This window comes from Chelonoidis abingdonii, chromosome 11 (genome assembly GCF_003597395.2).
Source record: "Chelonoidis abingdonii isolate Lonesome George chromosome 11, CheloAbing_2.0, whole genome shotgun sequence".
Lineage (NCBI taxonomy): Eukaryota > Metazoa > Chordata > Testudines > Testudinidae > Chelonoidis > Chelonoidis abingdonii.
In genome coordinates this window covers 58192207-58202032 of record NC_133779.1, presented here as the reverse complement: position 1 = coordinate 58202032, position 9826 = coordinate 58192207, and the positions used below count along the sequence as shown (strand labels likewise).

Below are 9826 nucleotides of genomic sequence, written 5' to 3'. Positions count from 1 at the left end.
AAATATGAATAAACAGCCTTATTCAAAAAGAGATACAATTTAAACATTCCAGCAACTACACACATGTAAATACAAAAAAAACCAATAACAGCCTATTGTTTTTCTACCTTTGTACTTACAACTTTGAAACTGAAGATTAGAAGCTTGAAGATAGAAAGAAAGAAAAAATCCCCTCTCATAGCTGAGAGCCAGACAGAGAGACCGACCCAAAGCATTCCCTCCCCTGAGCTTTTAAAAAATCCAGTTTCCTGATTGGTCCTCTGGTCAGGTGTTTGGTTCTCTTTGTTAACCCTTTACAGGGGAAAGAAACATTAACCTTTAGCTATCTATTTATGACACTCCCAGATAGAGGAGTTACGTTCTTCGGTCTAGGGTTTACCGTAGCTGTGGCCCCCTGGTAGAACCTCCAAACGAGCTCAAGAGTTTGTGCACATGTTGTTTAATTAGCTGGTGGCAACAGCTGCTTTCCTTTGTTTTCTTTCTCAGCTCTTCCCCGGAGTGGGGGTGAAACGGCTTGAGGACACCCCACAGGGAGGAATTCCCAAGCGCACCTTCCTGGGTTCTCAAAGGGTTTTTTTTGCACTTGAGTGGTGGCAGCATCTACCCACCCAAGGTCAAAAAAAAGCTGTAACCTTGGGAGTTTAATACCAGCCTGGAGTGGCCAGTATTAATGTTTAGAATCCTTGCAGGCCCCACCTTGTGCACTCAAAGTGCCAGAGTGAGGAATCAGCCTTGAGAACGTCCTAGTACAGAGAGAGACTGGGACAGCTTAACTCCATCACCCCGTGGCTCCCCACCAGCTGAGGGCTATTCCCCACAGCCCCTTGCACCTCATTTGCCTGGTTCTGGAACCATTCTAGCCCATTGTCCAAGGGTCTCCCGCCCAGGCCCCATCACCAGGCCCACCATGAGGTTGTCACCATGCCCCTGATCTTGCCCAAAGGCACCTGCTTAAAGATTTCCAGCTCTCAGCCACCACCTTGCTTGGGTGGAGACTGGTGTCTCCCTCCCATCCTGCTGCACCTCAGTGTGTCTTCCCCGTTCCCCAGCCCACCTGCTGTGCCCGTGGTCACCCCTTCTCCAGCAGCTCCAGCACCAGGCGTCCCTGCCCAGCCTTTGCACAGCAACAGCCGCTTGTCCTTTGGGTAAAAGCTTACAGGGAAACCATTGAAAACCAAGAGACCTTCCCGTCCATGTGCAACAAGCTGACCAGCACCTGCTTAGCAGTCGTAGGCAGCTGCAGGAGGCCAAAGTCTTTCCAACCCCGTCTCAGGGTGGACCCCACCCTGTGAATCTTTTGGGGCCTTAAATACAGGCCAGGCCACTCAGGCTCCTTCTCCACCACCGAGCTTTTAGTGCCTTCTTACAGCTGGGCTACCACCTGTAGCCCTGGGTGCTTGAATTTACAGCCCTCCAGGAAGGGGGCCACTGACCCACTCCCGGAATAAGGGCTATTCTGATACTTCCAGGAACAGTGTGAACTTGCCCACTGTTGGCATGGCCACCTGCTCCCCCACCACCACCGGCATGACCCCAACCCTCACCTGAATGACCCCGCCTACTGCTGGGGTGACCCTGCCCCCTCACCTGAATGATCCTGCCCACACCTGAATGACCCCAACCCTGCCAGTGTGACCCTGCTCCCCATAGGTATGACCCCTCCCCTGCTCCTATTGGCATGACTCCCCCATGCCGGCATGACCCCACCCCCCCACTGGCATGACCTCACCTGATTAGCCATTGATTTTGCAGACGTTTTGACTATGCAGTTAGCCCTGTGCGAACATTCAATGCCTGGAACATGTGGACAGCTAAAGTGACTGGACTCAATTCCTGCAGCAGTTGTGTTAAGACTTTTCATCTTCTGAACTTGATACTGTTTCAGGCACTTTTATTTTAATGTGTGTGATGGTGAAGGAGCCGAGAAACTGCTGCCTGGCATGTCAGCGGTTAAAGAAAACCTGTGGGTTCAGCTAGCCCTGCCCTGTTATATCTGCAGCCAATGCCAGGCGTGGAGGAGAGAGAAAAGAAGGGAGCCTGGCTGAGCCAGGGGCTGACTGGAGAAGAGGTAGGAACTCTCCGTTTGTCTGCCTCAGGGCACAGCCTGGCACCCTGCCAGTCACAGGAAAGGAGGAAATTTTCCCTCACTAAGGGGAACCTACAGCTAAGCCCTGGCTGCCGGGAAACTGGACTACTGGGGCCATGCCCCAAACTTAAGGACTTGCATAGGGAGCAGCCCCAGGAAAGCGTCCCAACCTCCACCCCTTGCCCCCTCCCCATGGCTGGGGGAAAGATCTCCCACTACTTAGAGATGTGAGTAGGGTGACCAGATGTCCCGATTTTATAGGGACAGTCCGGATATTTGGGGTTTTTTCTTAAATAGGCTCCTGTTACCCCCCACCCCCGTCCCGATTTTTCACATTTGCTGTAGGTTAGCCTAGGTGTGAGCTGCTCAGGACTCTGGGCCAGGAACTGAGGGAAAAAGAGGTGTCAGGTCCCTCTGCTTCTGCCAGGTGAGGGTCAGGTTGCTGGAGGTTCATCCTGAGCTGGGACAGGAAGAGGCAGCTCAGGGTCACGTTCCCCCCCCCCCCCCCCAACGAAGCGGAGATGGGCGGCTTGGCTGTGATGAGCCCTAAAAGGGAAACAAAGTCAGGGGCAGAGATCCTGCTGCCCAGTGACCCCAGAGATCCTGGCTGCAGTCCCGGCTCCAGAACCCCAGGGGAAGCTCAAAACAGAGATCCCGCTGTCCAGTGACCCCAGAGATCCTGGCTGCAGCCCTGGCTCCAGAACCCTCAGGGAAAGCTCAGAACAGAGATCCCGCTGTCCAGTGACCCCAGAGATCCTGGCTGCAGTCCCGGCTCCAGAACCCCAGGGGAAGCTCAAAACAGAGATCCCGCTGTCCAGTGACCCCAGAGATCCTGGCTGCAGCCCTGGCTCCAGAACCCTCAGGGAAAGCTCAGAACAGAGATCCCGCTGTCCAGTGACCCCAGAGATCCTGGCTGCAGTCCCGGCTCCAGAACCCCAGGGGAAGCTCACTGCTGACTGGGCCATTGACTGTCCAGCTGGTGGCGCTGCCCTGCAGTGGAGCTGGCAGGCTCCCTGCTAGCAGCCGCGTGGCTCCTGGGTCAGGAAGCAGCCGGCATGTCTGGCTTCTAGCCTTAGGGGTGGCCAGGGTGACTGCATGTTGCCCCGTTCCCTGCCCGCAGGGGCAGCTCCCATTGGCTGGGTCAGGGCACAACTCATGAGCGCTCAGCAGACGGCTGTTGAGGAGTCATGGCGTGCCCCGTGCTCCTCCTGTGGCTGGGCTAGAGTTCCAGCCCCTGCTCCTGCGGTGAACCACGTGCAATCCGTCACCCCATTGCCGGCACCCAGGAGTTCGAGGTATGTGTATCCCTGTCTCTGAGTGCTGTGAGTGGGGCTGCATCCCCATCATTGCATCCCTCCCTATGCTGCACCTCTATCTCCCTCACTGCATCCCTCCCTATCCTGCAACGTCCACCCCCCCACACACACACTTTTCCGCCCTCCTCCCTTTCTGGCTGGGTGATTTAGGCAGTCCATGGGAAAGTGTATGAAAAAGTGTCTCTGTGCAGACAAGTGTGTACAGGCAGCCATTGTATGTGTGTAAGAGACTGTGTCTTTGTGTAGGGACGTGTGTGTATTGCTGCATGTGTGTATGCCTGTGTGAATAAAATGTGTAGCCTCTTTGACTTTTATTCCTTTTGCTGGCTTGCGCACAAAAAATTGATGACATAAAATATGTGTATTCATTTCATAACAAGTTTTTAAAAGAGGTTACTCTAAAAGCAACGTATTATTTCTTCAAAGGTGAATGTTGTTGACTAGTAATTGGAGAAGAGACGACGTACAGTGTATAAAACCCACCTACATCATAAACTCTTTGTTGCAGACGCTCTCTTTTTATGTGTGTGTCCAGCGCCTACCACCCTGGAGCCCTGATCTTAGTTGGGGTCCCTAGGCACTAAACAACACTGCATGCATCTGACAAAGTGGGTATTCACCCACAAAAGCTCATGCTCCAAAACGTCTGTTAGTCTACAAGGTACCACAGGACTCTTTGCTGCTTTTACAGATCCAGACTAACACGGCGACCCCTCTGATACTAAACAACACTTGCAATATTAAATAGTGTAATGTGGAAGTATGTGTTAGTACATGTGAGATGTGTACCCATGAATACACGTGTGTATCTGCATGTAGGGGTGGGAATCAGTTTCTACAGATTTATTTCTATCGGTGTCTGGACAGGTGCATTTCTGTGGCTGTGCTCTGTGGATTTGTATTTGGGCTTCAGGAATGGCCTTTGATAGGCCCATTGCAGCTGTGATAATGTGTGGTCCTAATTCCACACTTAAAATTACAGTAATTTGCGTGAACAAAACATGGAGCTGGTTATGAAAAATGGGAGGGGCGGAGGGAAAGAATCATGAAAAAACTTTGTGAAATTTCATTGTTTTTTTTTAATTGCCCTTTTTGACTATTTTGCCGCCAGGTCTAGCGTCCTGCAACAAATAAAAGCTGAACTTAGCATAATCTATGCCTGTTTGTGTCAAAGTCAGACTCAGGACTCACAGTGTGTCAGACCACTCTGTTTTATTAGCACCCCGCTCTGCTAATGACACCCAGATTGCATCATGCAAGACACAAACTATCTTATTTATACAGATAAAAGGGCAGGAACTTAACAAGATAACAAAGGAAGCAGAATCTGATACATTTACCTGGGCCAGACATGCATATCTTATTTCCTTGCTAACTATCCCCGATCTTCTGTTAATGTTTCACCATTAGCTCAAGTGTTTCTTTTCCTGACACCTGTAGTTCAGCATTTCTTATTTCTGCGTAAAGGTACATCCAACATTTCTTTAATCCAGTCTTGTTTTTACAATATAATTCATTCTAGTTTCACATTTGAGCTTTGCAGTGAATATGAGCAGATGAGAGAGAGTGGGGGAGAGAAAAGGAGGGAGGATGAAGGGGGGGGGTGCTCAGGAAGGGGCAGGGCCTCGGGGAAGGGGTGGGGCTAGGGTGTTCCATTTTCTGGCATTAGAAAGTTGGGAACTGGAGATCCAGAGAGAGAAACAGCCTGATGCTGGGTCCTGGGCTTGTGTGGCGTTTCCTGCGTGCTGCCTCCTTTTTTTAGGGCGTGCTGAGAACCGCAGCTGCTGGCAACCCTCAAGCTCCCTCCCTGTCCCTCTCTCTCTTCCCCCCCACCCCTCCCTGGCCAGCTCCAGCAGCTCCCAGTGGGGGCCAGCAGCTCTGCAGCCCATTTCTGTGGAGGAAAAGGAAATTCTGTGCAAAAAACATTAATTTCTGCACAAATTCTGCATGCACGGTGATGCAAAATTCCCCCAGGAGTAGCAGGTGCCTTGTACCTCACTGCCAGAGACAGGATACCAGGCTAGATGGACCTTTTGGTCTGATCCAGTGTGGCTGGGGTGGGAGATGTTCCCCATGTTCCAGCCCCCCCATCTCACCCTCTGCAACGCCGGCAGATGAGGTGAGCCCCAGACCTCACTGAATGCTTACAAATGCATGGCTGGAAGCTAGGCCGATTCCCTTGATATTAGTGTGGATCTAAGTGATTGTGAGATGTATAAGAGTGGTTGGGGTTTAAACATAATGAAAACTAATGGGATGTTACATGCCTCGTTTTTACTTTTCTGTACCCCATTCTCTGTACCCCATTATAAGGTAACAGCAAATGTTTACATGCTCTACATCCCTGGAACTAAATAACCTACCCAACGAGATGCCCTGTGGAGTAGGTTGCCAACTTCCTAATTCCTGACATGAGGCCCCGTCCCTCCACTCTACGTCTTCCCTGGGCCCTGCCTCCACTCCACCTCTTCCCCCAAAATCCTGCCCCCACTTGCTTCTCTCACCTCCTCCCCCATCGCTTGCTGCTCTCCTTAACCCTTTCCCCATCTCTGGATTGTCTCCACCTCCCTCCCCACCAGCTGGGCTCCCTCTGCTCCTGGGCTGGGCTGGGAGCTGCTGCAGCCTGAAAAGGAACCTGCCTGCAGGTAGGAGGCAGCCTGGGTTGAGCAGGGGCTGGTGCAGGTTAATGACCTGGCACCTCCCCCTGCCCTGCGGTCACTGGATGTTCAGTGTTCGGTCTGTACAGCTGAGCGGATACTGCCTGGTCCCCTTTATGACTGGACTTCCCAGTCAAAAACCAGACACCTGGCAACATTCTGCAAATGAAGCACTTTAACGGAGCAGGACTAGTTTCAAAGCAAGTGGGGGCTGTGTGTGATGGTCAGAAGTCAAAACCTCTAGCTTCGTTCCTGCCTGGCCTCAAAGCAAGAGCCCCCATGGGTGGTGACCCTGTCACCTTGTTTTCCTTGTATGGATTCAGGGAAAGATCCTGCATCTCTGGACTGTTTGGGTTCTAACAGGGCAAGGAGAGGGATAGCTCAGTGGCTTGAGCATTGGCCTGCTAAACCCAGGGGTGTGAGTTCAACCCTTAAGGGGGGCCACTTAGGGATCTAGAGCAAAAATCAGTACGTGGTCCTGTTAGTGAAGGCAGGGGGCTGGACTCAATGACTTTTCAAGGTCTCTTCCAGTTCTAGGAAATTATATTTTAATTATTTTATTTTTTATTTATTTTTAACCACATGAGAAGATGGAAATCCCCAGGGTGAAGTCCTGAGAGACTTCTGTGCAACTACCTCTTTCTTTGCTACCATTGGGAATTACAAACTGTCTCACTTCTGCCTATATTGAAGCTGCTTTAACCTCTTAGCAATTGCCCTTTCTTTTTCTTAGCTAATAAGCCTTTCGTTAGTTTACACTAGAACTGGCTACAGGCCTTGTCTTTGAGGGAAGATCAAGGCCAGGGGTTTAAAACCTTTTTACAGTTGTAGACCCCTAAAAAAACTCTGAATGACAGTCTGGAGCCTGCCCTGAGGTGGGCAGCAGCGACACCCTCATCCTGCCACCTGCCTCACCTGTGCCCCTTCTGCCATTCCCTAGGAGTCTCTTTTGCCAGGTCTGGCCCTCGCAGGCCCAGCCGCATGGCTTCTGGCAGCCCCAGGAGGAGGGCAATTCCTCTGGGAGGAGAGATCTGGGGAGGGGAGAGGGAAGTACTGGGGAGGGGAGGGAGATGGGGACACGAGCTGTGGAGGGGTGGGGGAGAGACAGGATGAGAGAGAGGAGGGGGCTGGAGGCGGAGTGAGAGGGACAAGAGGGTTGGGAGGGAGGATAATGGGCAGGAAGGGGGGCCACAATGAGTCACGGAGCAGGGAGGGGATGAACTATTTCAGTGGGGGCATCTCACTTGCAGGACAGTTTGAGTGACGCTGAAGCCTCGTGATATTAGCTGAGCTCCTGGAGTCAGGGGAGCGGCTCGGCACCTGCCTGGCTGCACGGGAAAGCTAGAAGACAAGGCCCACAAAGACTCAGAAATGAGCAGGCCAACAAAGTTCCCCTGAGCTCGCTGGGCCACACCAAACCCCTCCCGCCCCCACCTCCGTGTCACAGCAGGGGTAACCTGCTGGACAGAAACCTGGGGCATCTGGGGGCATTTCAGTTTCACAAGAGCTTGAAAAGGAACCTGAAACCTACCAGAGACGGGGGAGGGTTGTTCAACCCAGGGCAGTTGCGATGCTTCTCTCCAGCGTCACACTCTCAGAGCTGACAACGTCCAGCATTTCCCCACTTAAAATGCCTCCTCCCTCCCCCCAAAACCCCAGCGCTCCAGGTCATTCTCCCACATTTTGGCAAGGACATTTGCCCTTCAGCTTGCAGCTCCCTGCCCCGGATGGGCCCTTCTCCTGTCCATCCCCAGGACCTTTGCCTATGAGCCACAGATCCCCTCTCCCATCAAGCCTAACATAGATCAGAGCCACCCCCACCCACAAGTGGGCTGACCTCCCTTCCCCACTGTGAAGGTGGTTTCCCATTGTTCCAGTCTAGCCTGTACCAGCACACCTGGCTGGGGACAGGTGGGAGGGACAGAGCGGTGCCTGGCCCATATGGGGAGAGGGGTGTCACCCAGCCCCCTCCTCCTCCGCTGACTCCCTCATCCCATCCTGGGCTCCCTCCCATTCTCCTTTCCCCTAGAAAACTAACACCACTGGCAGCAACAATGGCTCCTGTGATGGCACCTACCAGGCTGGTCCAAATGGGGACTGGAGCCACCGCCGGAGTGCTGACTGGGGAAGGCGGGTGGACCCTGCGGGGCTCAGGACTCTGCTGTCCTGGATTTGCTCCCTGCTTGTCAAATGATTTTTAGGGGTCTAAGCAGGGTCTGAATGAGCTCCCTGACATTTAGCGATGAGCTGGGGCCAAAGCCTTTAGGACCAGACCTTGTTTGCACAGAACACGCCCACTCTGCCTCGATGCGCAGCATGCGGGTGCTGCTTTGCCCAAATCACACTAGTACTGAGGGACGTGGTAATGAAGTGTTGTTATCCCGATTGTGTGACCAAAGGGGCGGCAGAACTGTGCTTCGCACGCCCTGATTGAGGGCTTTCACCCTTGGTGAAAGTGCACTGGCTAAGGCTGTGGGCTCTGCCTAAGTGGTGTAAGCACTTTTTGATCCTTCCTTTCTGCACTGTTTAAGGACAGAGCTGATTAGACTCAGCTGAGAGTCTTGGGGTTTGTGGGGAGTGATTGCTAGAGCTGAAATCACAGATCACTAGGGCTAAGCAGTGTTAAGCCTTAGAGCCAGGGCTGGCCTCAGGGGTGGGTAGCTTGGTGACTGCCCAGGAGTGCCCCTCCTCACTCTGCAGCCACCCGTGGCCAAGCTGCTCCCAGGAACCTCCTATCTGCTGTGTAGAGGGTGGGCATGTTGATTTCAGGCTGTCGTCTCTGCCGCTGCCTGTGTACCCAGTCTCTGCTGAGCTGGGGAGGGGTATAGGAGTCTGTACTGCTGCTTCTGGTCAGGAGTGGAAGCTGGGAGCTGCCGGCTGCTGCTGCTGGATGGAGCGAGCCTTCTTCAGACTAGTAAATGCTGTTCTGAAAAGTGACAGTGCACTGCCTCTCACACTCCCCCAGCACACACACACTCACTCTCTCACACACACACTCCCTCCAACACACACACATATTATAATTGTTGTTATTACTTGGTACTTCCAGTCAAAATGCATGGTGCACATGTAACCCTTCTGCCCCTCTGAGTTGGCAGCAACGAGGGCCGGGTTCAGTGTCCAGAGGTTCCGTTTCAATAACACAATACAAAACCGGCTCGAGCCCCGACCCAGTGACCTGGGACAATTACATATCACCCCCCCCGGGCGCCTCTGGGAGGCAATACTTCCCCACTCGCAAGCACGGAGTCCAATGTGTAGCAAAATCTTTTTAATAAAGGAGGGAAACAATGTGGCATCACGTTGGAGAAACACCACAAACAGGATCATAACACAAACCATGAGCAAAAAACCCCACCTCCAAGTATGTTTGGCAGCGTCCTTTTCCCTTCAGGGTCTTATGTCCTATCATAGCTTTCCTATTCAGATTTGAACCTTAGCATTCATAAACTGAGAAGCTAGAATAAACTCCTCTAAGCTTAATTACCAGCTTAGATCCGATCTCCCTGCCACCATCCAAAATTCCAGTGTTTTGGCTCACTCTGGTCTCCCCAAACCCTTCCCTGGGGAACACCAGACTCAGATGCCCTAAGTCTACAACAAGGGAAATAACCCACTTCCCTTCCCCTCTCTCTCCCACCCAGACCTTCCTCTTGGGCTAACCTGAGAGTTACTGATGCAACCTCTTTACTCACAATACCAAGAAGCATGTCTCCTCTATTCCAGAAAGAGACAAACCTCAAATACAAGAAACAGAAAAGATTCTA

General features: G+C 52.3%; 1 long non-coding RNA gene across 1 annotated transcript in view; it reads right to left on the bottom strand.

The window, feature by feature from the left end:
* The window catches only part of LOC142047541 (uncharacterized), a 403753-nt gene that overhangs the window by 310797 nt on the left and 83130 nt on the right, over positions 1-9826 (bottom strand). The window lies entirely within an intron of this gene.